We start from the raw sequence: 25,903 nt of genomic DNA, 5'->3' as shown, positions 1-25,903 counted from the left end.
GGCTTAAGTTTTTGGAGAGGGTGGGAGGGGTGGGTCCTGCCCAGAGGTGGAAGCTCTGGCCTTGGCCAGAAGGGGGGACCAAGGAGCAAAGGAGTGTGGCTTTGTAGATGGGATGGCTCGGAGCAGAGGGCGTCCACCCCTGTATGCACCTGTCTTCTCAGGTTGGTGGGTGGGTGGGTCACCTGCTGACAGTCAGGACACTGGAGGTCTAAGGGGATGGGGGAGGTCTGCGATATTTGTCATGGATCGTGGAAGACTGAATTCTTGGTGCAGGTGCTGTCAGGGCAGACAGTTGGGTGAATCCAGGGCAAGGATTTGCCAGGCAGGTGTTCCAGAAGGACACTCAAGCTTCGTTGCCCAAGAGAGACACTGAAGTGAAGGACCAGGGAGTCCAAGCTGGGTAAGGACAGAAGAGAGGGAACCCCAGGCTCAGAGAGTCCCTGAGGGAGGAGCTGAACAGTGAGGACACCTTAGTCACGGAGTGGGAAGCGGGTGGTGATTCGAAGGTGAGCAGCCATGGGCACTGATGGAGTCTTGGGTGCGTCTGGGGAGGGGGTGTTGACAGAGTGGAGCAGATGTTCCTGGGGAGTGAGGAGCCGAGAGCCCAGCATCAGCGTGGCGGCTGAGCTGAAGGGACTTGGGATGGTGCTGGGATGTGATGGATGGGAAGTCGGAGCCTAGAGCCGAAGGCTGGGAGCATGATGGGGAAAGGAGACGAGCTGGAGATGCATGAGCCGGTGGATGCCGATGGAGCTGAGTGGGGTGGGGTGGGATTTGTAGGGAAGGTAGACAGTGGTCTGGATGGGACCTTGGAGAAAGAGAAGGATGGCAGCCCCATCCCCAGGGGTGCCTGGTCTGTTTTTCTTACCGCTTGGGTCAAGCATAAACCTAGACTGGGTTGATGCGCAGCCTCCTTCCAGCAGGGGGCAGTGTAGGATGCCCAGAACGGGGAAAGAGCCAGGAGCTCTGGGTTCCAGGTTCAGCTCTGCCCTGTTCCCTTCACCTGGTGTTGGTATCTCTCTGAGCCTCAGTTCCCTCCTGAGAATAATGAAGGCAGATGGTCTGTAGGCTTTTTCCAGCCCTAAGTAATGCTGCTGCTGCTACTGATAATGAACATTTACTGGGCACTTCCTTGGGCTCAGGCACTGGGGCTAAATGTTTTCCATGGCTGGTCTCATTTCATCTCAGGTAGGTATGGTTGCTTTCCTGTTTAACAGAGAAGGAAGCTGCAGCCACAGAGAGAGGGGTGGTTGAGGCTTTTTGAAACAAACAAAAATACCTCCAGCAAATGTCCCGGGACCCAGAGACCTCCTGCCACTGTTGAAATCTAAGATTCTAGGCTTAGTAACTCTGGCCTTTGAATTTGTGTACATCGTAAAGGGCAAAGATGACATGGCTTTTATTGCTTTAATTAAAACCTGGGTGAAGAGCTCCCGATTCATATGAAAATGAAATTGTGTTCTGCCTGCTGTGGTGCAGAGAAGGGAACAGCAGTGATTACTGCTAAGATTACAAACAAGCAAAGAGAAAAGGCCTTTTGCAAGCATTTCCTATTAAAGCCACAAACATCACACTTTAAAAATAATTACGGTTCTGTTATCGGAACATGATTCATGAATTCTGAATAAATATGAGGGGCCTTAAGGGAAACTGTTTCAAGACCACAGATTTTGTTCAAATCTGATGAAATTTAATATCACTTCGCAGCTGGAGAAGAAAATGCAAGGAAGAAAAAAAAAAAAAACCCATGATATGTATATGGAGAGAATTGAGTATATGTCAGGCTGAACTAATGAATGTTCCCTCATCTGTCCTACACACGTGCTCAGAAAAATGGCCCAGCCTCTCTTGTTTTCATTGAGAGAAAACCGCTGAGAAGGAGTCGGTACTTACACCTCACCAATCTTAATTATGTATTCCAATAGCTAAAGCATATATATTTATTTTAAAGCTCTAGATTCCTGGCTGTGAGATGTTTAGATATTTGAGGGCACAGGCATGGGAGACATCAGGGGATGGATTTGTGGGGTGGGGGCTTGGGGGGGGGAGACCTGGGTCTGCACTTATTACACCTCCCCCGTAATGCTGAGGTTTCTCGTACAATGCAGTGAATGTTTACAGCATGTAGTTTTGTTTCCTTCCAACTATTATGAGAGAAATTGAATCCCAGGAAACGTTCACTCTCTCTAAATGGGATGGAAACAATGAAGATGGTGCAGGAAGTTTATGGGCTGGGGGAGGGAACAGCATTGGGTTGGAAACGTAATTTCAAGGGTTTTCTTTAAAACAGCACCCCATGGCCCCTCCCAGCCACCTGGAACTCAGCATCCTCTGTAGGGCCTGAGTCTTTGCTGGGGAGGGTAGGAGAGTCCCTGATTTAACACACTTGTTCATTGCTGCAATGCAAGCTCACCCAGTGATCAGGAAGTCGAAATGGGCCAGATGGGGGACCTTTCCAGAATGGTGCTGAGTCCTGGCTCTGGCCCTCTTCAGCCTCTCTCACTGTGTGCCCTTGGGTAGGTCATGCGCCCTCTCTGAGCCCTGGTTTTTGCATCTGTGAATGTGGGCTGAATGGGTGCCTCTGAGGGACCTTCTAGATTATGTCTTTTGATGGGTCAGCCTCTTCCACCCCCTGCCTGAGACCCTAGGAGGGACTGGTGTCTTTTATTAAATTTATTTATTTATTTATTTTTGGCTGTGTTGGGTTTTCATTGCTGTGTGCGGGCTTTCTCTAGTTGCAGCGAGCGGGGGCTACTCTTTGTTGCAGTGCGTGGGCTTCTCGTTGCGGTGGCTTCTCTTGTTGCGGAGCACTGGCTCTAGGCACGCGGGCTTCAGTAGTTGTAGCACGCGGGCTCAGTAGTTGTGGCACATGGGCTTAGTTGCTCCGCGGCATGTGGGATCTTCCCAGACCAGGGCTCGAACCCATGTTCCCTGCATTTGCAGGCGGATTCTTAACCACTGCACCACCAGGGAAGTCCCTAGTGTCTTTTCAAGTGGCCAGAGACTGGCCTCCCCCACCTGGCTGAGTCACCCCTAGGCTGAAGGGGCCCTGAGATGGAGTCTAGTGGCTCTAAGTGACGTTTCAGCCCATCATGGGCAACAATAAAGAGATGTTGTTGGTCAGATGAGTTATAAAGGTAATGACAGGGGAAGACAAACTGACCTGGGCTCAAATTCTGGTCTTGACATTTCATGGCTGGGCGACCTTGGACAAATCAACCAACTTTTCTGAGCCTCAATTTTGTCTTTAGAAGTTCCTCAAAATGATGTGGGGGGAAGTAAATAAGATACATTTATACCCAAAGTTTTTATTATAGGGCTCGGTGCATGGCAAATGGTAGTTAGCATGAGGTGCTATTAAAGTACCCATTTTACAGATGAAGAAACTGACTTTCCAGGAAGGTAAAACAGCTTGCCAAAGTCATCCACCCAGGACGTGCTGGGCACAGGAGATTAAAAACAGCATCAGAAATATCAGCAAAGAGGAGACAAGTCAGCTATTTAATCTAATGCCAATCAAATTATGTGAAGGGTTGAAATTGAAAAGATGATATTGGAATTATCTTGCTTTTAAAATGTGCCAATAAATGCCACCCCCAAAAAAAAATCACAAAAAAGAGTAGAAGATGCCTCCTGATAATCGCCAGCCCATTGAAGATATCTGACCCCTCCCCACTCTCCTCCCTTTGACCACCCTCTAAGCCGGTGCTCCAGGCAACAGCTGGGCTTGCCAAGCCTCCTTGATTCACATATCATTAACATTAAAAGGCCTTCGTGTGGTCTAGACAGCCAGTTTCTCTGTCTCTCATATACTCAAAGCCTGAGAGTCTGATGGGGAACAAAGGTGCGGGCGTGATGTGATTGCCCCTCCCAGGCCTGGCATCCCTCATCCTGCCAGCCCCTGGGAGAGTGTGGAGTGCAGGGGACTCAGGTGAGTCAGGTGAGAGTGAGTGGCAGGTCTGCGCTCCATGGGACTCCTACTTCTGTCTTGTTCTCCCGTGTGACCTCGACCAAATTACTTAACCTCTCTTGTTCTCACTTTCTAGTTCTGTAAAATGGGGGTATTATTACCTACCTTGCAGGTTAAAAGAAACCAGAAGTGGGTGTAGCTTAGTTAAGTAGTTCAGTTGAGTTAGACTGGTTAAGTGGGTGTAGGTTAGTTAAGAGGACCAGGTGAATGGGTCTAAGGTAACCAGCTCAACCAGTTCTAGGTATGATAGGAACTAGATAAAGTTTTTGTTTTTGTTGATAGAATTTGCAGTGTAGGGAAGAGAAGCAAAATAGTGAAGGAGCTAGGTAAATGTTTGGTGGCTCCAGTTTTTGGTGAACATTTTTTTTTTTTTTTTTACATAGGACTGGGGTGGAATGAATTAGACGAGGCTTGTGTTTCAGGTAAACAGAAATCCAGCCCAGATACCCTCAAGCCAGGCCAGCACTGGGGCCTCAGAGAGGCACTTGTTTGCCTGGTGGCAGAGTCTGAACAACTACCCAAGGGCATCGAGCGAGAGGGCAGCTCTCAGGAGCCTGGGGGAGCTGGGGTGCACAGCCTGGAGGGGAGGGTGTGCCTGGCTGGGGAAGGTTGGGGAGATAAGCCATAGGAATGAGTGTTGGCTTTGGGGAGAGAGATGGCTTCCGGAGAGCCTTGCGGAAGCCTTGCTTTGCATTGTGAGGTGGAATGTCCTGTTCAAAGTCCCCTCGAGAAAACCTTAAATAAAGTTCTCTATAACAGCTCAAGGCCTTTCGCGTCACTCTGTGCTACTTTGGGTTATTTAATGTGCTGGGATGGCCCTCAAGGGTGTGTGTGTTGTGGCTGGTGGTTGTATCTGTGTGATATATAAACATGGAGCAGTTGTAGTTTTATTCTTACTGCTGGCCTTAATAAACATTGCTGGACATAGCAATGGGAGAAGAAGAACAGGAAAAGGCGTGAGGAAGCATTCTGACATTATTAAATACTCCCCTCAAAATGTAGAAAATGGAAAAGACAGAGATACCCAGTCGGGCAAGGATGTGCAGGCACTGGTGTCCTCATACATTGCTGTGTAAAATTGGTACGACCATTTTGGAAAACCAGTTCTCAGTATCTAAAGCTCTGTGACCCAGTAATTCAACCACTAGGTGTTCACGCAACAGAAATGCGTTCATCGGATCACCCAAAGACACGTATAAGAATGTTCATAGCAGCACTTTTCATAAAAGCATGGAACTGGAAACAATCCAAACGCCCATCAACAGCAGACTGGATAGATGATTGCAGAATATTCTTACACAGTGGAATACTACGCAGCAACGAGGAGTGATTTATAACCACGTGCTTAAATCTCAAATACCAGGTTGAGTGGAAGAGGCCAAACACCCAAAATGGAATCCGTATGATTCCATTTACATAAAGCACGTGAACAGGCAAAACTATTTTATGATGATAGAGATCTGAGTTGTGGTTATCCTGATGGGGGTGGTATTGAGGGGCCTTGAGGGGCTTTGGAAATGTTGGTAGGTTTTCTCCCCTCATTTGGGTGCTGTTTACACAAGTCTGTTTGCTTCATGAAGATTCCTCATTGAGCTGTCCCCTTACGCCTTGAGCACTTTCTGTTGATATCCTATGCTTCCGTAAAGAGGAAAAAGAATTATCAAGGCATTTGTATAGATGTCTCTATTTTTAGAGATGTGGTGTGATGGGGAAGGGAACCTAGCCAGATTTGGTCATTTGTATCCGTGTCAGTCAGCTCACCAGGGTAGTGCATTCCCACTGGGGGTGTGGCTGGACTAGCCCTTTACAGCCTGAGCAATTTATTTAACTTCTTGGGAGGGGAAAAATTCTTTTGGCCTCATAATGGATGATGAGCTCTGAAAGTGCTCCAGCCATGGCTGCCCCAGGGAAACAGGTGGTGTGGGCTTCCCTGGATCTGCTCTGCTCTGCAGGCCCCCACCTTCACCCCCATCTCTCTGTGGACAGAATTTTAGGAAAACTTTGAAGATACGAACATCTAAAAGCAATGTGCGTGCATGTGTGTTTTGTTGTGATGCTATGTTGTGGTGCCAGAAAATCTTGTTTATGGAGTATTTGGAGATATCTGTGGAAAAGTGCTTCCTGGCACGTGCGCACTCCACACACACACACACACACGCTTGTTTGCAGACATTCATGCACAAGTACAAGCATATGTGCACATCACACTCACCCCAGCATGCTTGCTGATACACACCTTTGCATGTGTTAAGCATCACTCTGTGACCCTGGGCAAGTTAATTAGCTTCTCAGTGCCTCGATTTCCTCAGTGAAATGGATGAGGGCACCTAGCTGTTGGCGCTGTTGTGGGCAATACACACACATACAGACACACACAAATGAGTTTTTTATTTGTGTTATGGTTGCCTCCCTCCTAGACTGTTGGCTTCATGGGAGTGGGGACCTGGCACATAGTAGGAGCTGAGTGAGTATCTGGTGAGGGAGTCAATGAATGAATGAACAACTCTCATAAATCCCCTGGCACATGTGCTGACATTAGGCACATTCACATACACATTTTTGAAGCATATGTACGTGTCTGCACACACACTCATTTACATATGTTGACACATAATATAGGGCATATACATGCACACATCTGGACACCCATGTCCAGGCCCAGAACTCAGGAGGGTGGGTTTAGCTGTAGTTTTGAGACTCTAGAAGTCAGAACACAGCGTTCTGTTTGTGACTCCAGGTTTATTATGTGATCTTGGGTAAGTCTTTTCACCTCTCAGAGGTTAAGGACTTCTAGCCGGGATGTGACAGAACTGGCATTTGGACTGTGGTCTGTCTGGGTCAAAGTCTATGCTTTGAATACCTAAGGCCTTGCTATCCACGGTGTGACCCATGGACCAGAAACATCACCTGGAGCTTGTTGGAAATGTAGCATCTCAGGTCCCACCCCAGCCTCCTAAATCAGAACCTGCATTCTAACAAGGCCCCCAGGTGATTTGTGTGCACATTACAGATTGAGAGGCATGGCGTGAGGTACAGTGTCTCCCTAAAGCATTAAGAGGGAGGGTCCACGTTCAAGGGACTCATAAGCAGGGCACAGGCATATGCCCACCTGAGGACTGCTAAAGAGGAGATATCAGAGAATGAGGGAGGAGGCAGCTGGGAGCTGCCCATAGAGACAGAATCAACACAGAACTTCAGCATCGCTCCTGAGGGAGCCCGTCCCTCCTATTTATTTATTTTAAATATTTATTTATTTATATTTGGCTGTGCCAGGTCTTAGTTGCGGCATGCAAACTCTTAGTTGCGGCATGTGGGATCTAGTTCCCTGACCAGGGATCGAACCTGGGCCCCCTGCATCGGGAGTGTGGAGTCTTAGCCACTGGACCACCAGGGAATTCCCCCTCCTATTTATAAAGAGGCAGAATCACACAGTTATTAAGAGTACCAATTCGTGAGCTAGACTTTTAAATATAAAAATATCGTGTATTAATTGTCTCGTAGTTCCTGTGGGTCAGAAATCCAGTTGTGGCTTAGCTGGGTGCCTCTGGCTCAAGATCTGCCATGAGACTGCAGTTGATATGTTGATCAGGGCTGCAGTCTCATCCAAAGGCTCGGCTGAAGGCGGATTTGCTTCCAAGGTCATTGGTGGTTGTTGGAAGGATTCAGATCCCCTGAGCTAGCCTTTTGAGTTGGCATCCTGGCTCTAACCCTTCCCAGCTGTGTGACTTTCAGCAAGTTTCACACCTCAGTGCCTCCCTTTCTTCCTCTGTGAAATGGATATAATAATAGAACCTGCCTCCTAGAGTTGTTGTAAAGACTAATAAATTCATGTATGAAAAGCACATAGGACAGGGATGCACTTAGTACATGGTAAGTACTATGTAGATTTTTGCTGTTATTATTATTTGAACAAAGCTGCAGAGAAGCAGGACAGCACAAACTGGCTCACAGAAGAGGCACAATAAACCTTAGGGGAGTGGATGAGCTCTGGGTTGCAGTCTCCTGATGGCACTTTTGGAGCATATTAACAGGAGCATGGGGTCCAGGCCATAGAAGGAGGCCTTGCTCCATTCTGTACAGAGCAGGCTTAGAGTGCTGTGCCCAGTCCTCCATGCCTGGGAAAGCAGAAGAGTATTGAGGCAGTTCTGAGGATGAGCAAGTGTCACCTGGGAGGAAAATGGCCTGAGCAGAGGGTCCAGCACACCCAGGGGCCTGGTGATACCAGAGCAAGCAGTGCCTGAGGTCTTCAATGACTCACTGTGCCTGGTGTCAGGTGATGCTGCAGGATCTGGTGCAGGCATCTTTGGATGCCAGACAGATACTGGGACCCTGCTGTGAAGGCAGTAAGCCTTGGAAGGGTCTGAGCAGGGCACTGTGCCTGGAACAGCATGAACTGGGGGACTTCCCTGCTTATCCCAGTGTCACAGGACCTCAGAGCACTCACAAAGGCCAGTCACTGAGAACTTCAGTGCATTCATCCCCAGGCAGCTGGCTGGACACATTTTTAGGTGATGCTACTTCTGTAGTTTTCAAAAGGTAGAAATGGAAAAGAAAAAAAAGCTGCAAATAGACATAATTTTTTCCCAGAAGCTATTTTAACACACAAACAACTGGAGAGCCTACTCATCATTTAAAAGTGCTTTTAAAATCATCACTGCCTCATGTCTGCCTGTGTACCTGTGAATTAGTGGCACATACCTGGTTAAATTTGGGTTTAAAAAATCCATTGGTCCAACTCCCTCTTTTCACAGGTGGTATAACTGAGGCCCAGAAAGGAGCAGTGACTTTCCCAAGGTTACACAGACTGTCAAGGGCAGAGCTGGAATTCAGACACATTCATGGGAAGATGATTTCTAAGATGGGGACAGGGAACCAAGAGACCCTCATGGGTCAAGTTAGAATTACTTTGTACTAAGCAGCATCTTTAAGGAGAAGGCCACCTTAGACCTTTGCTGACTTCTTAGAGCTTACAGGGAAAATGGTACAGAGCCCAGCCCTCTACCACAGTGGGCCATCAGTAAATTCATTCATGCATTCATTCATTAAAAAAAAAGTTTACTGAGTACCTACTGTGTGCCAGGCAGTGTTCTAGGTGCTGGAGATACAGCAGCAAACACAATAGTCCAAAACTCCTATTCTCATTCATTCATGTATTATTTCATCCAGCAAATGTTTATTGAGGCCCTACTATGTGCAAGGCACTGTCCTTGGCCCTTGGGATAATCAGTGACCAAACAGCAGAATTCACATTCTAGTGACGGAAACAGGCAATAAGTACCTTTAAAAAGTCAAGAATATTGTGTGTTAGATGCTAAAAGTTCTATGGAGAAGAAAAACCACCTCTAGGACAAGGGTCAGCAAACCATGGCCCATGGGCCAAATCTGGCCCACCACTTGTCATTTGTAAATAAAGCTTTATTGGAAAACAGCTCTGTTCATTAGTTTCAATATTGTCTATGGCTGTTTTCATGCTACAGTGGCAGAGTTGAATAGTTGTAACAGAGACTGACCCACAAAGCCAAAAAGATTTATTATCCGTACCTTTGCAGAAAAAATGTGCAAACCTCTCCTCTAGGACATCCAAGGGAAAGTGTCAAAGAGGCAGTTGGATATGTGATTGTAAAAAAATATGTTATGAAAATAAAACTCTGCCACTTACTGGAAAAGTGAGCTTGCTTATCTGTAAAATGGGGTAATGCCTGCTGCTCAGGCCACTCCCTCTTACTCAAAAGCTGTGGCCCCATGTTATCCCCAGCCTTGCTACTTCAGTTCTGCTGGGATTGATTCCTCCTAAAGAAGAAGGAAACCCCACCGCTAATTGCTCACTTTTCCAGAAACATCCCCCACAAGTGTATCAGTCTGGAAAGCTGCCGGAACCTTAAAGTGACTCAGATAATTTTCTGAGCAAAAAAACACACAGGGATTATCATGTTTGTTCCCCGATATAGTTTTAGTAAACAAAGCTCATGTCAAGTGTGACTGGTTGTCATTGTCACATTATGATGCCTCTGTCTGCTGCGATCCAAGCATTTCAGGATCAGGACCACCAGTGGGAGAGTTTTCTACACTCTCCTCTGTCCCTGTTGCCATGACTTGGAGGTTCTGCCTGTAAATAAAGGCTTAAAAAGCTATTACATCCTCCTCCCCGCCGCCACCTCCAGAATCCACATTTAATTTTAACAATATGGCTTTTCCACTCCCGCTTTGCTTATATATGGCATGGGATTTTATTTATTTATTTTTAAGAAGCATTTTTTAGTCCTGGAAAATGATAGCCCAACAAGAAGGCATAATTGTACCGATTTTCAGAAGGGTGGCAGTACTCCAGATCTGATGGACTGCAAGACATGAATCAGAAAGATTCTATTAAACATCTCTGGGACGGGTGACACAGGGGTATTATCCAAGATGATTAATTTGACTCGGTCATTATGGACACAGACAAGCCTGACAAAATTGCATTTCAGTCCCCACTGAATTCCATAAAATTACTGTACACATAATAAGAAGTTATGGCGCTGGGTGCCCTGATCCAGTTGATGGGGTTTCAGGTTTGGGTAAGATGCCATTTTCCTTGTTTTGAAAACAGAGTCAGGAAGCACTGAATTGAATGACAGTCCTCTAGCTGAGATGTTCTTATAGGGTGTAGGTTTGATTTGTTAGGATGGTAGGTGGCCATATAGTTTATTGTCCAAACCAGGACAATTTTAAAGTGAAAGAAGGCACTATTAAAAATTACCCCAGGACAAGAGGCGTAAAGCAGGACTGTCCTGGGCTAATCAGGATTGATGTCCGTGTTAGGAGGGGCATGAATAATGGTAGAGTATGTGTTGGCCCCAGACAGTCAGGGCTTCTTGTCCTTGTTACCATAAATGCTACCCGTGTGACTTTGGATAAGTCATTTTGCCTTTTCGAACCTCAGTTTCCAAAATGGAAAAGATATTTAACACTTGTTCTGCTTACACCCTGAGGTCTTTTTTTTTTCCCCTCCTTGGGTGTTGGGGAGGGGATTGTGTTGACTTCTGTTCCTGTGTTTTCACATCTGTTTCCTCATATAATTCTCTCAGCTGTTAGGTGGGGTTTTGTAGATAAAGACACTCGGGAGTAGGTAGTTGGGATAAATTGCCAAAGGTCCCTCAGCAAGTAGGTGGTAAGATTGGAATTCCCCCAGGTCAGTCTAAGTCCAAAGACAGCGTTCTTTCTGTAGAGTAAAAAAAAAAGAAAAAGTACTCACTGATTATGTATTCCAAGAATCTTCAGGCTTTTATGAGAAAAACATTTGAAATATGTGGAAGCATTTGGAACCCCAAAGTCCTGTGTCAACATAAGGTGTTGTTGCTGTCACTCTGGGTTATTCAGCGGACTGGACTCCACAGGATACAAGAAAGCAGAGGTCCATCCCATGTTCTTTCCTTCCTGGCTCATTGTCTTGGAAACCTGCAGTGGGCATGGGGGTGGTCTGTTACCTCTCCATCCACTCCCATTTCCTGTGATGCTGCTGGAGACTCCAGGACAGGACAGGGTAAGGTAGGATTAAGGGCTAGGGTCAAAACATCATGCTGACTAGTACTGTTGAAGTCCTGCCCTCCGTGCCTGCTGCTATAGCAGGCTCGCACACGCTGGCTCTTTTCCATGGGGCACATTGAGCTGGGGATTCACTCTGCAGCTCACCTCTTGTGACCTGCTCTGTGGGTGGTATACCTGTTGACATACCTCCTGCTGCTGAGATACCCCTGCCCTGTCAGGCTACCACCTTGGGTGGGACCTCTTTAGATGCCTTCAGCCAACCTCTGTCCTTAGCTTTCACCTGCCCCCAGCAACTCACATATCCTTAACTTGCCAAACCAGGGACATGCAGATCGCTCTCTGACTCGCTCTCGTTCTCTCAATCTCTCCTGGCCCTGACATTTCAGGCAGCTTCTGCTCTCCTCCCATCTTTCAAAACCTTCCAGTCACAGAGCCTCTCAACTCTGGGGACACAAGTTGGGTCCTCCTGAGGGCTCTTTCTTTCTCACCAGACTCACCACGGAATGAGGTGCCACCTCTCCTTTTGTGTTGCATTCCGAGTCCCAACAAGCTGTGCTACTGGGGTCTTTCTCACTTGGCTCGAAAGTGGGATTTCAGGATGGAAGGAAAGCCAAATCACACTCTACTCCTATAGATAGATCCCCGCTCAGTGAATCTTCTGCCTATACAGCATCGGGGTGGGTGATGGAAATGGGTAATCCAAATGTCAGTCTGAGAACTTTATAGTAAGCATTAATTGGATAAACCATTGAATAATGAAAGGTACCCTTCCCCAAGAAGATACAGTAATCATTAATATGTAAATACTTAACCACATAGCTCTGAAATATATGAAGCCAAAAATAGACAGACATACAGGAAGAAATTGATGACATCACAATCATGGTGGAAATTTTTTGACCTACCTGTCTCAGAAACCAATAGATCAAACAGAAAAAGAAAACTAACAGTCATTTAGAAGATTTAAACAACAGAATGAAGCTGAAAATAATAAACATTTATGATAGCCTTATACTCTGTCACAAAGGAATTCTCAACAACTTTCAGAGAATCAATGTATTTTTCATTCCTTTTTTGGGTGTCCTTTTTTCTTTTTCTTGTCAGTGGTTTACTATTTTGTTAGCCTTTTCAAGAAACCATCTCTTTCCTGTGTTTCTCTAAAGTTTGTTTTCTATTTTATTAGTCTTCTACTGACTTTTGGTTTCTTTTGTTTCTGTTTCTAGCTTCTTGAGTGCTGAATTCATCTATTTTGTCTTCCTTATCTTCCAATAAATTCATTTAGGTAAAAAGTTGTAAATTTTCCATTGTCCACCTCTTACAAGTTTTGTCAGATAGTGTTCTCATTGTCTGTAATTTCAGTTGTGATTTCCTCTTTAGCCCAAAAGTTATTTAGAAGATTGCTTTTAAAATGCCCAAGTATTTAGGAGGGTCTGCCTCCCTCCATGTTTTTTCGCTCCCTCCTTCTCTCCCTTCTTTTCTTCTTTTTAATTAAAAACTAGGTTAGTGCATTTAGATCCTAGAATGTGGCTTATATCATCCCTACCTTTTGAACAGTTTGAGATTATCTGAGTAGTTATTACACGCTCATGTTTTTTAAGTGTTCCATGGACATTTGAAAAGAATGTGTGTTCTTTAAATTTGAGACAGATCAAGAGAGGAAATTGTGTTATTCAAATCTTCTGTCCTTACTCATTTCTATCTGATTGATTTGTCAGTTTTTGAAGAGATGTGTTAGCGTCTCTTCATGTTTATGGTTTGGTTAAATCCGCTTTGCACTACTAACAGTTTTTCAACGTTTTATATTCCTGTGCTTTATCCGTCTACATAAAAGTTTATGTCTGTCATTTCTTCTTAGTGGATTGTGTCATTTATCAACTTAAGTATTACTCTTAGTCTCTTTTATGCCTTTTGCCCCAAATTGTACTTAACTTGTTATTAATTTTGCCACTTCTGCTTTTTATTTGCCTGATATATCTGCTTAGTTTTAACCTTCTGTGTCACTTTATTTCATGCATGCCTATTATAAATGTCATATGCTGGATTCATTTATTTTAATCAAAATATTAATTTTTTATCTTTTAATAAAAGAATTGAAATCATTTGTAGTTATTGTGATTACTAGTATTTAGTCTTAATACTGTCATTTTTTGAAGGTTCTTTATCATGTTTCATAGTTCATTTCTATTTTCTTTTCAGATTTTTGTTGGTTTGATCAGGTTCTATTTTCTTTTCCATTTGTTGTTGTTGTTATTGTTGTTGTTCCTCCAGCAGTGTGGAATTTCTGCTTTTCTTTAAAATTATAATAAATAGATAATAAATGAATTCAGCAAAGTTTCGGGGTATAAGATCAATATTCAAAAATCAGTTGTGTTTCCATGTACCAACAATGAACAATCCAAAAAAAAAAAAAAAAGAAGTAAGAAAACAATTTCATATATAACAACATGCAAAAGAATAAACTATTTAGGAATAAATTTAACCAAGGAGGTGAAAGACTTGAACAGTGAAAACTATGAAACGCTGCTGAAAGAAATTAAGGAAGACTTTAGCAAATGGGGGAGACATCCTGTGCTCATGAATTGGAAGTCTTAATTTTGGTGAGATTGCAGTACTCCCCAAGCAATCTACATATGCAGTGCAATCTCTATCAAGTTTCCACCGGCCTTTTTAGGAAGAAATGGAATAGCTGATCCTCAAATTCATATGAAATTGCAGTGGGTCCTGAGGAGCCACAACAATCTTGCAAAAGGAGAGCAAAGTTGGAGAACACTTCCTAATCTCTACAAAAGCACAATAGTCAGAACAGCGCGGTTCACAATAGAACAGTATAAGGATGGATATATAGACCAACGGAATAGAAATAAGAGTCCAGAAATAAACTCCTACATCTGTGGTCAATTGATTTTCAACCAGGGTGCCAAGACCAGTCAATGGGAAAAGAACAGTCTCTTCACCAAATAGTTCTGGGACAGTTGGATAGCCATGTGCAAAATAATGAGGTTGGACTCTACCTCATGCCATATACAAAAGTTATTTCAAAATGGGTCCACGACTTATGTCTCAGGGCTAAAGCCACAAAATTCTTAGAAGAAAACATAGGAGTAACTCTTCATGACCTTGGATTTGGCTATGGATTCTTAGATAGGACATCAAAAGCATGAGCAACAAAAGAAAAAATAGATGCATTGGACTCCATGAAAATTAAAAATTTCTGTGTATCAAGGGCATTATCAAGAAAGAGAATGGGAGAAAACCATCTGTAGATCATACATCTTATAAGGGTCTAGTACCTGGAATATATAAAGAGCACTTACAATACTGCAACAGAAAGACAACCTAATTTAAAAATGGACAAAAGACTTCAAGACATTTCTCCAAAGAAGATATGCAAATGGCAAAAAAACACACGAAAAGATACTCAACATCATTAGTCATTAGGGAAATACGAATCCAAACTACTATAAGATACCACTTCATACTCACTAGGATGGCTATAATAAAAATAATGCAACATAAATGTTGGCGGCAAGGATGTGGAGAAATTGGAACCTTCAGACATTGCTGGTGGAAATGTAAAATGTGCAGCCACTGTGGAAAAAAGTTTGACAGTTCCTCAATAAATTAAACATCAAACTATCATATGACCCAGAAACTCCACTCCTAGCTATATACCCCCCAAAATTGAAAACAGGAACTCCAACAAATATATGTACAAACTTGTTCATAGCAGCACTATTCACAGTAGCCAAAAGATGGAAACAGCCCAAATGTCCATCAGTGGATGAATGGATAAACAAATTGGGTTTATACACATAGTGGAATATTATTCAGCCATGAAAAAGGAGTGAACTACTGATATGTGCTACATTATGGATGAACCTCAAAAACATTATGCTAAGTGAAAGAAGCCACATAAGGTCGCATATTGTATGGTTCCATTTATATGAAACTATCCAGAATAGGTGAATCCACAGAGACAGAACACAGATTGGTGATTACCAGGGGTTGGGACCAGGGGAGTAGGGAGAAACTGCTTAATAAGTATGGGGTTTCCTTTTGGGGATGACAAACATATTCTGGGACTAGATAGAGGTGGTGTTCACAAAACATGAATGTACTAAATGGCACGCAAGTGTTAATTTTGTGTTATGTGAACTTCAACTCAGTACATGTAAAAAATTAGAACAAAATATTTAAATTTTCCTTACACTATAAATAACTAATCAGTATTTGTAGTCTTCTTTAAGGAAGGCATAGCTTCTAGCAAAATCCTGTCCATTTTTAGTTTGTGATCATTTTTAATTTTATAATTCTGTCCTATACCTCTTCTATTTTAGGAATCCTTATAAGATAGTCACATTGAATCCTGCAGTCACCTTATCAACAGCTATTTTGAATTAAAATTGTAGTATCAACAGCTATTTTGAATTAATATAAGTTGTAGTAGTTTTTCAGCTCACCACTCCTAGAATCCCTTTCTTGATTTTCTTTTCATTCTCTAGGTTTGAGCTTTAAGTATTTGTTTCGGAAAGGGTTATTTAAAAGAATATATCTATCTCTATCTATCTATCTATATATATATATTTGTTACTTCCTATGGTTGAATTTTTGATTCACTTATTTTATTGTGGTAAGTGAATGAGTTTATTCTGATAATTTCATGGAACATAAGCTTATCACTGCAACAGGCTTCTGGTCCAATGGATGTTCTTAGATTCTTTCTTCTCCATCCCTTTCTCAAGGCCCAGAGGCTGCTCCCTTGCTTGTTTATTCCCCTATCTCAAGGAGTCATTGGCTTTGATGTTCAATTAAGACCTTTCCTCCTAGGAATTCCAGGAGAAGGCTTACCCTTCTCTGACCCAAGCGCAAGCCACAAAGGTCATTTGGATCAGTCCAGTAGTCTTCCGTTCCTAGAATTGGTGCATGAGAAACCTGCCAGTCTCCTGGATGCCCCTTCTACCCCAGCCGTATTGCTTTGCTCTGAGTTCTCATTCTTTAGTTGATTTGGAAAGAAAAGCGCAAATGGACGAATTGAGAAATAAGGTGATTCTAGCAGCCACCTAACACACGTCTGTATGGTAGATGTCACGTGTTGGTGAAGCCCTAACTCCTAGCCCTGTTGTTTGCCTCAGTGCCTCTTCCTCCCCACTCCCACTCGCTCCCCACAAAGGACAGTCGATTACAGTTTTTCATGCACCACTTCCAGGAAGGGGGGAATGCTGGACTGATTCAAACAACCTGTGTCTTACCCTTGGATCAGAGGCAAAAGTAAGCCTTCTCCTTAGAAGGGGGTATATTCATGGTTTGCCAGTCCATTCATTTTCTTACCACTCTTTCTTCTGGCATTTGATGAGTAGTTCATTTGTTTATTTATTCATTCATTCATTCATTCATTCATCAAATACTTTCTGAGTACTCATTACATGCCAGGCACTGTTGAAGAAATTGGGGATACAGCAGTGAACAAGACAGGTGAAAATCTCCTCCTCCGTGAAGCTGATAGTCTAGTGGGATGAGACAGGTAATACATAATAAACTGATAAAAATATTGAGTTGGCCAAAAAGTTCGTTCGGGTTTTTCCTTACCATCTTACTAAAAACCTGAATGAACTTTGGCCAACCCAATATATAGGATGGGTTTGGCCAACCCAATATATAGGATGTTAGGAAGTAACAAGTAATAAAAACAAACAGTAGAGTATGGCTGATGGTTTGTGACTTTAAATTGAGCAGTGAGGTTAAACCTCATTGAGAAGCAGGGGTTTGAGTGAAGACCTGAGGGGTGAAGGAATGAGCTCTGTGAATATTTAAGAGGAGAATGTTCCAGAGAGAGGGAACAGCCAGTGCAAAGGCTCTGAGACAGAATCATGTCTAGTGTGGCCAGACTGGCATGAACGAGGAGAATATTAAGAGGCGATGTCAGGAAGGTAAAAGGGATGTACATGGGAGTGGGGGAGTAGACCATGTAGCCATTATAAGGACCCTCTTCTTTTTTTATTGAATGAAAGATTCTTTAAATTCTACAGTGCTTTACAATTTTCAAAAGTTTCACACACATGGTTTCATATAATCCCATAATAACCCCTTTCCACTCCTACCCCTATACTCCCCCTCCCCACTTCCCTCTTCCCCGCTGGTAACCACTAGTTTCTTCTCTATATCTGTGTGTCTGCGTCTTTTCTGTTATACACACTAGTTTGTTGTATTTTTTAGTCTCCATATATAAGTGATACAATATAGTCTTTCCTTTTCTGTCTGACTTATTTCACTTAACATAATGCCCTCCAAGTCCATCCATGTTACTGCAAATGGCAAAATTTCATTCTTTTTATGGCCGAGTAGTATTCCATAGTGTGTGTGTGTGTATATATATATATATATATATATACACACACATGTGCTACGTCTTCTTTATCCATTCATCTGTTGATGGACACTTAGGTTGCTTCCATACCTTGGCAATTGTAAATAATGCTGCTATGAACATTGGGGTGCATGTATCTTTTTGAATGAGTGTTTTTGGGTTTTTTTGGGTATATACCCAGGAATGGAATTGCTGAGGACCCTGTTATTAATTGAGTAAGAAGGGGGCCACTGGAGGGTGGTGAGCAAAGGAATGACATGACCTCACATTTTAACAGGATAATTCTGGTCTCTGAATGAGAATAGATCAAAGCAAGGGCAGAGGCAGGGAAACCAGGTAGGAGACTACTGCAGTCATCCAGGGTAAAGAGGGTGATGGCTTGGACCGTAGAGGTTCCATCTTGTATCTGTTCTGAAGGTGGGGCGAATAGGATTTCCTGACAGATTTGGTGTAGGGTGTGAGAGAAAGAGAGGAGTCAAAGGATAGCTCCAAGGCACTTGGCCTGAGCAGTTGGAAGGATGGACTTGCCATTAGCTGAGGAGGAGAAAACCATGGATTGACAGGTTCTCTTTTGGACGTGTTAAATTTGAGATGTCTATTAAAATCCAAACAAGGGCGTCAAATACAGTGGGCTCTATGAATCTGTAGTTCAGGAGAGAGGTCTGGTCTGGAGGTATGAGCTGGGGTGTCAGCAGCATATAGATGGTATTTAAAGCCAGGAGTTTAGATGAAATCCTCAAGGACTGAGTGTATTTAGTGAAGAGGTCTGGAATCTGAGCTCTGCGACATCATTAATAGGTTAAGGGGAAGAATGGGAACCAGCAAAGGACATGGACAAGAAAAGGCCTGTGATTTAGGAAGATCAACATGTGTGGTGTCCTAGAAGCACTTGAAGAAATTTATTCCCAGGAGAAGAAGGAGGGTGGCCAAGTATGTCAAATGCTTCTGAGAAGGTCAAAGTGTACAGTTGGGACTGAGATCTGACCATTGGACTTAGTAACATGGAGGCCACTGGCGACCTTGCCAGACAGTTTTGGTGGATGGTGGGATGAAAATGTGATTGGAGTGCGTTTTTTTTTTAAATTAATTAATTAACTTATTTATTTTTGGCTGTGTTGGGTCTTGGTTGCTGCGCGCGGGCTTTCTCTAGTTGCGGCAAGCAGGGGCTACTCTTTGTTGTGGTGCGTGGGCTTCTCATTGCGGTGGCTTCTCTTGTTGCAGAGCACAGGCTCTAAGCACACAGGCTTCATTATTTGTGGTATGTGGGCTCAGTAGTTGTGGCTTGCGGGCTCTAGAGCACAGGCTCAGTAGTTGTGGCTCGCGGGCTCTAGAGTGCAGGCTCAGTAGTTGTGGCACATGGGATTAGTTGCTCTGCGGCATGTGGGATCCGCCCAGACCAGGGCTCGGACCCATGTCCCCTGCATTGGCAGGTGGATTCTTAACCACTGCACCACCAGGGAAGTCCCTGGAGTGTGTTTGAGAGAGGATGGGTGGATAGGAAAAGACAACTCTTTACAGAAGTTTCCCTGTAAGATTTGCTAATATTTTTAGCTTCTAGAGCTCTTAAAACTTGGCATCTCTTTCTATATTCTCATGAGGTCACTGGTGCTGGAGAGCAAATTAGGCATCACTGAGTGGCCCATTTCTTACTTAGAGGAAGTGAGGAATATGAGTCTTGAATAGGTCTCTGACCCAGTGTGGGAAAATGATGGATTCAGGGTCACAAGACCTGGGCTTGAATACCAACCAAGAATAACTTGGGACACCTTCATTCTCTGAGCTTCATGTTCTTCATCTGCAGAATGGAGAGAACAGTCACTTCCTTGCAGAACTCATACGGATTAAATGGAGAATGAGTGTGGAAATACCGGGTCCAGAGACTGACATACAGTATGAATCCATAGCAGTCTGGGGTGGTATTCAGGTGTCATGCATTTAGGATTTAATTGCATTCAGAGGAGGCACGTACGTGTTTGCATGTTTAGTTATTTTTAAGTGTGCTAATTACCTCTTTAAGTGAATTGTCATAATGGTGTGATTCCAATATTTTGATGCAACATATGCTTATTTTTGGAAAAGGCTTCTGGTCATTTGGGCTGGTTCCAGTGTGTTAGGGTTTTGGTTTTTTAAATGAAAGGTATGGACTCGTGCAGTCATTTGGCATTTACTGTCACATGCCATGTGACAGCACCTGTTCTGGGTGCAGGGAGTAGAGAGGAAGGTGACGGTCCACAGACATGAACAGTGGGTGACTGAGGGACTTCCAGTCTGTTGGGAGGGACAGATATGGAAACCCCCAGGTAAAGTCTAAACCCAAAGCCTGGTGTGTCCTCCCATTTCATGTGCTCATTCATCACATTCTAATTGAGCACCTACTCTGTGCCAGGCATTGGTGACAAGACAGCCTTAACCCCTGCCCTCGTGGAGTCTGGGGGGAGGGGGCCCAACTAAAGGGAAGGAAAGAGTCACAAATCATTGCAGGTGATAAAGATGCTCTGGGGAACACACATGAGGCTGTGGAGGGAGAATGAGAGGAGGGGAGTCTTGCTGTGGGAGGGTCTGGGGAAGGCTTCCTGGGACTCTGCTTTCCGGGATGATATGATACGTATGGCTGAGTGCCATCTAAAGGCAGTCAGCCCCTGGCCCATCTCGGTGGTCAGGCTGAAGCCAGACATCAGCCTGTGATGCATGGACCTGTGGTGTGAGGAGTTAGGAACATTCACGGTGGGCGAAACAGTGAGGATACCGAGCGGATGAGCTGCTATTTACTTGTCCTGTGTCCTTGGGGAAGTTCCTTAATGTCTCTGCAACTCCTGGCAAGGACAATAACAGCAGCAATAACAACCATCACTGAGCAGGCTGGCTCTGTGCCAGGCAGTGTCCTGACCAGTTTACACATGTTGATTCATTTACTCTTTGCAGGAGCCCTATAGTATATACTGTTATTACCTTCTTTTCACATACGAGGAAACTGGGGCACAGGGAGGTTACGTAACCTGCCCAAAGCCACACAGCTGGTATGTGGCAGAGCCAGAATTCAAGGCTCTGAACCACTTACACTGTACTGCCTCCTGTACAATAGCAGCAGTAATGGCCACCTCCAGGGCAGTCACGAAGGTTGGGTGAGATGCATGCTTATGGCATCTGCCATAGGACCTGGCTCATTCACCCATCCAACTAATTATTTAGCTCTGACTTTGTGCCAGATTCTGGAAAACAGGACATACAAGGGCTGTCCTGGCAGAACTCTAAACATTAAACATTAAACAAATAATTATACAAGAAGTTAGATACAAATCTGATGAGTACTTCCAAGCAGAAATGCAGGTGTGTGACACTCTAGAGAGTGTCAGGGAAGACATTTAAACCAAACCTATGGCTGAGGGATGAGTAGGAATGGGCCAGATGAAGGAAGAGCGAGTGACGGGCAAAGCATTCTAGCAGAAGGAACAGACTGTGTGAGGGCCTGGAGGCAGGAAAGGTCCCTGTGGCTAGAAGGGTGATGGGAGCCAGGCCAGGTGAAGACTTACAAGCCATGTTTGGGACTATGGACTTTATCCTAGGACAGAGGGGAGCCATCAAAGCATTGTAAGCATGGGAGTTATGTGGTGAGATGATCATCTTTCTAGAGACCCGTTTGGCTGCATGAAGGGAATGGATTGGTGGGGACAAGAGTGGGCTATGGGAGACCAGTAAGGAAGCTGTTGCAGTTCCCCAGGTAAGAGATGCTGGTGGCCTGCACCAAGACAGTGTGCATGGAGAGAAATGGATAGGTTTAAGAGATATTTCAGAGGAGTTTCATTGGACTTGAGGGGTGACTGAAGGTAAGCCCCAAGTTCGTGGCTTTATTAACTGGGTGGAGGATGAGGGAGACACAGGTGCAGGGTGGGGGAAGGGGCATCGTGATTGCAGCTTTGCACATGTTCGCTTTGAGATGCTTGTGAGACATCAGGTGGGAGCATTGAGTAGGCATTTAGATGCTCAGATCTGGAGCTCAGATGAGTGACCACACTTGGAGGTGGAAATGCGGCATCAAGATGGAAGTTGAAACTGAGACTGGGTGAGGTCCACCTGGGGAGAAGGTGTAGGGCAGGAAGAGCTGAACGCTCAGGACTGAACCCAAGAAACTCCACCATGGCTGACAGAGAAGGAGTTGACATTGGAGACAGAGAAGCAAGAAGGTGGGCAGGTAACTGACAGCACGAGATCCCGGAGGCTAAAGGAGGGACGTCTGCAAGATGAAGGAAAGGCATCAGTTGGACTGTCACTGCTGAGGGGACAGATGAGACGTGGCTGGAAAAAAAAGCCAGTTGGATCTGGTGCCGTGGAGCTCACTGGTTGCTGAGGGCATGGAGGGAAGAGAATGCAGGTTGCAGTGGGCTGTGGAGTGAATGGGAGACAAGAGAGGGGAGCCGATGGGTGAGGACAGCCCTTTCCGGAAGATGGGCTTGAACCGGAGGAGAGATGGTGGCAGCTGCAGAGGGATGGGCGAGCGTGTAAGACCAGAGAGTTGAGCATGTCTCAGCCCAGCAGGGAGGGGAGGCCGAAGAGCCAGAAACAAGAATGGTTAATGGAATGACCAAGGTCCCTGGGACAGAGGGAGAAAGGAGGGGGTAGGACCATTCATACACAGGTAAGGAGATTGGCCTTAGGAAGAAGTAGGGATGGCTCTTCTGGCATCAAAACAGGAGGCAAGTTGGTGCCAAATGGGCAGGTTTGTGGTTCTGGTGTCAGGACATTTTGGAAGCTATTTTCTGTTTTCCCTGTGAATGAAGTAGAAGGTGACTGGTCATCTGCAAAGGGCAAAGGGGCAGAAAGGGAGTTAGAGAACTACTCAGGGGAGAATCATCGTGGAGATTAACAAGGTGGAAGGGAGCGGTTCCCAGCAGCACAAAGATCCCACGCAGAGCTAGTGAGCGTGATTTCTGGTGAAATTTGGCCAGAGCCTTGCTCAGCTGTCTTGGTGAGGGTGCAGACGGGGTGGATGGTTGCATTCACATCAGGGGTGGGACGTTTACTAGCCAGGTGCCAGGCATAGAAGGGTACAGATGGCTAATGGCTGTGCTAAATGGCTGTGCTTTCTCTCCAGCCATTTCTGACTTCTTGGGGGTATTTCTCCCCTTTCCCCTCTCTGCTCCCTAGAGCAATCAATCTCCCTTCACCAAATTATGTACCATTCATATCCTTAACCACAAAATTATACCATTTGACCTTTGGGTATCTTGTCTTGGAAGAGATGCACGTAAAGGTGAAGTTACATTAACACCCGCATAGATGCACCAAAATGCATCAGAATACAATCTGAAGCATTTTCATCACCCTTGGGTGCCATGTTAAGATGTTTGGAGGGACCTCTCTCTTTCTGTTTCTTTTTCAGTAGAGACATACTAGTTTTTAGGCAGCGAGTGTTCAGAATGTCTTTATTTGAGGAATGGGCACTGGGAGCAGAGTGGACATAGACTCAGAGGGGGAGGCTGTTGCTTGGAGGGTCCTTAAAGAGGTTGCTGCTGTCACAGCAACACAAGAAGATACGGATCAGACCCGGTTACCTCCTAGTTGTAACCTGGGTGAAGCTTCTAGATCTTGATTTTTTGATCTGTAAATGGGGATAAATACAGGATGCGTTTAAGAATTAGAGGTTTATATGTCAATTATATCTTAATAAAGCTGGAAAAGAAATAGTTCAGGGCAGGCCTACCTGGGGAATTAGGGAGACATCCATATCAAGGTAGACAGACCTGGGGAATAAAGTTGACAACCCACATCAAGGTAGACCTCCCTGAGGAATTTGAGGGATGTCCCAGGTCAGTTTAGACACACTTGGGGAATTAGGGAAATCATAGGTGACACACACTTGTAATTAAGGAGACATAGGAGGTCACTGTAGACACAGCTGGGATATTAGAGACACATACCATTTGTTACACACCTAGGAAATTATGGAGAAAAAAAAATTAGAGATGATGTGCACATAAAACACCCACCATATATTGGGTGATCAGTAACTAGCAATGGGGGCTATATTCTGGGTAAGAGACAGTAAGGGAGAGCATTGGATTGGGGTCCTGTGTAAGAAAACGTGCTTTTCATCTTCACCTTTTAGTGGGAGGAGTTACTTTCCCAAGCCCATCAATAGCAAGGCTGGACCAAAGCCTGTTTCTTGGTGCCCAAGCCCTCGGTTTGGCCTTGATTGGCACCGCCTCTCAGGATTGTTAGGACCCAGAGTCTCCGGATCCACGTCGCAGACTAGAAAACGTTGCCTTCCTTTGCAGACAGTGTAAATTAGGGGAGGAGGGAGTGAGACCTTTTTCTAACTGTGTGACCTTGGGCAGGTGAATTCCCCTCTCTGTGCCTTAGTTTCTGTATCCATAAAATGGCTGTATAATAACAGAACCTCCTTCACAACGATGTTGTAAGAATTAAATACATTAAACTTTTGTAAAGTGCTCACACCTGGCACATACTATATGCTCAATAAATGTTAGATATTTATATTCCCTGATTGAAAAAAATGCTCAAGGAAATTGTTTTCGGTAGAGCTGAGACCTACCAGGAGATGGTTTCCACCTATGTGTCAAGCTTGATCAGGAGAAACTGGATCTTCCTTGGGCCCTCTCCTGGTCCTTCTGTTACTCCCAGGCGCCAGCTGGGGGACTCCCATCGAATTGGATTGAAATTCCATGGATATTGATAGAATAGCTAATGTGTATACTTAGCCACGGAGCTTGAAAGGTGGATGAGCCCATCGCCTGTCCCCCTTTGTGCGAGTGTGGAAACTGAGCCGAGAGAGAGGGCAATGACAGGCTAAGACCGTGCAGTATGAGATATAGAACTTTGGTTGTATGCATATAGAGCAACTAGGCAGGGGTCGGTCCCCAAACCTGTGAGCTTGGTCCAGCTCTTGGAAGCAACTTCATGTGGTAGGAAGGAGCCAGATCTTGGGGTCAGAAGACTGGATCCTGTTCCTGATGGCTCCGGATGCCCTTTGCCACCAACAGGGTCACTGCTTCCTGGACTGCTGTTTGCCTATCCGTGAAATAATCTCACAAGATCCCTGCAGAGGGAGCCAGTAAGCAAGAGGTGGCTTGGGCTCTGGGTCCAAGGCGGGGGCATGAGTGTGGCTGGGCACTGCCCTCTCGGAGCGTGTTTCTGTGGATACAAAGGGCAGCCTAGGGCTCTTCGCCAGGAATCGTGGTGAGGTTCACAGGTGCCCGAGGAGAAAGGCGTTAACAACAAGCAGGTGTTTTAGAGACCATGGTGGGCCTTACTCCCACCATAACTCCACTCGAATCCTACCCATCCCCACCCCCTCAATGACCTCATCCAACAAATACTTACTGAGAGCCTACCCACCAAGAACCAGATATTGTAGTGGACTTCAACTGCCCTAGCTATTTAATACACATACTTAATTTACCAAAGAATATAAGGATGTTAGAAGATTTATTTCTTGTATGCTGTTGTGGTTTCATGTTTTTTTCCTTCTCTACACATTATATATTATGACTGTTGTAAGATGTACCATCATATTCACCAGTACCTTTGGTGTCCTTCATCAGTTCTGGAATGTTCCCAACCATTATCTCTTCAATTATTCCTCTGCCCCATTCTCACTGTTCTCCCTCCAGAAGGCTGATTGAACAGATGTCCATTAGACACCCTCACTTTGTCCTCTATATCTTGAAACTTCTCTTCCATGTTTTCTTGGATCCATCTTGCAGTTCACACATAACTCTTCTCCTAGGTCTAATCGCTCTCAGAGCATAGAAAAGGAGGAATGATTCCCCAGGCTAACATAACCTTGGTACTAAAACCCAACAAAGGCAGTATGAAAAAGGAAAATCATAGGCCCATCTTACTCGTGAACTAGATGCAAAAATCCTAAACAAAATATCAGCAATCAAAATCTAATAATGCATAAAATGACCAAGTAGGGTCTATTCCAGAAATGCAAGGTTGTTTTCACATTAGAAAAACCAAGTGTAGCAATTTACCGTATTAACTGAATTAAAGGAAAAAGTCACTTGAGACTTTCAGTAGAT

At 44.5% G+C, this 25,903-nt stretch overlaps 1 protein-coding gene across 7 annotated transcripts in view; it reads left to right on the top strand.

Annotated features, from left to right (window-relative positions):
- Nucleotides 1-25,903, top strand: part of TOX2 (TOX high mobility group box family member 2) — a 271,638-nt gene that overhangs the window by 197,931 nt on the left and 47,804 nt on the right. The gene's annotated exons all lie outside the window — the stretch shown is intronic.

This window comes from Balaenoptera physalus (genome assembly GCF_965194825.1).
Source record: "Balaenoptera physalus genome assembly, chromosome: 16".
NCBI lineage: Eukaryota > Metazoa > Chordata > Mammalia > Artiodactyla > Balaenopteridae > Balaenoptera > Balaenoptera physalus.
The sequence above is the reverse complement of the archived record's forward strand: the minus strand, read 5'-3'. Positions and strand labels throughout refer to the sequence as shown.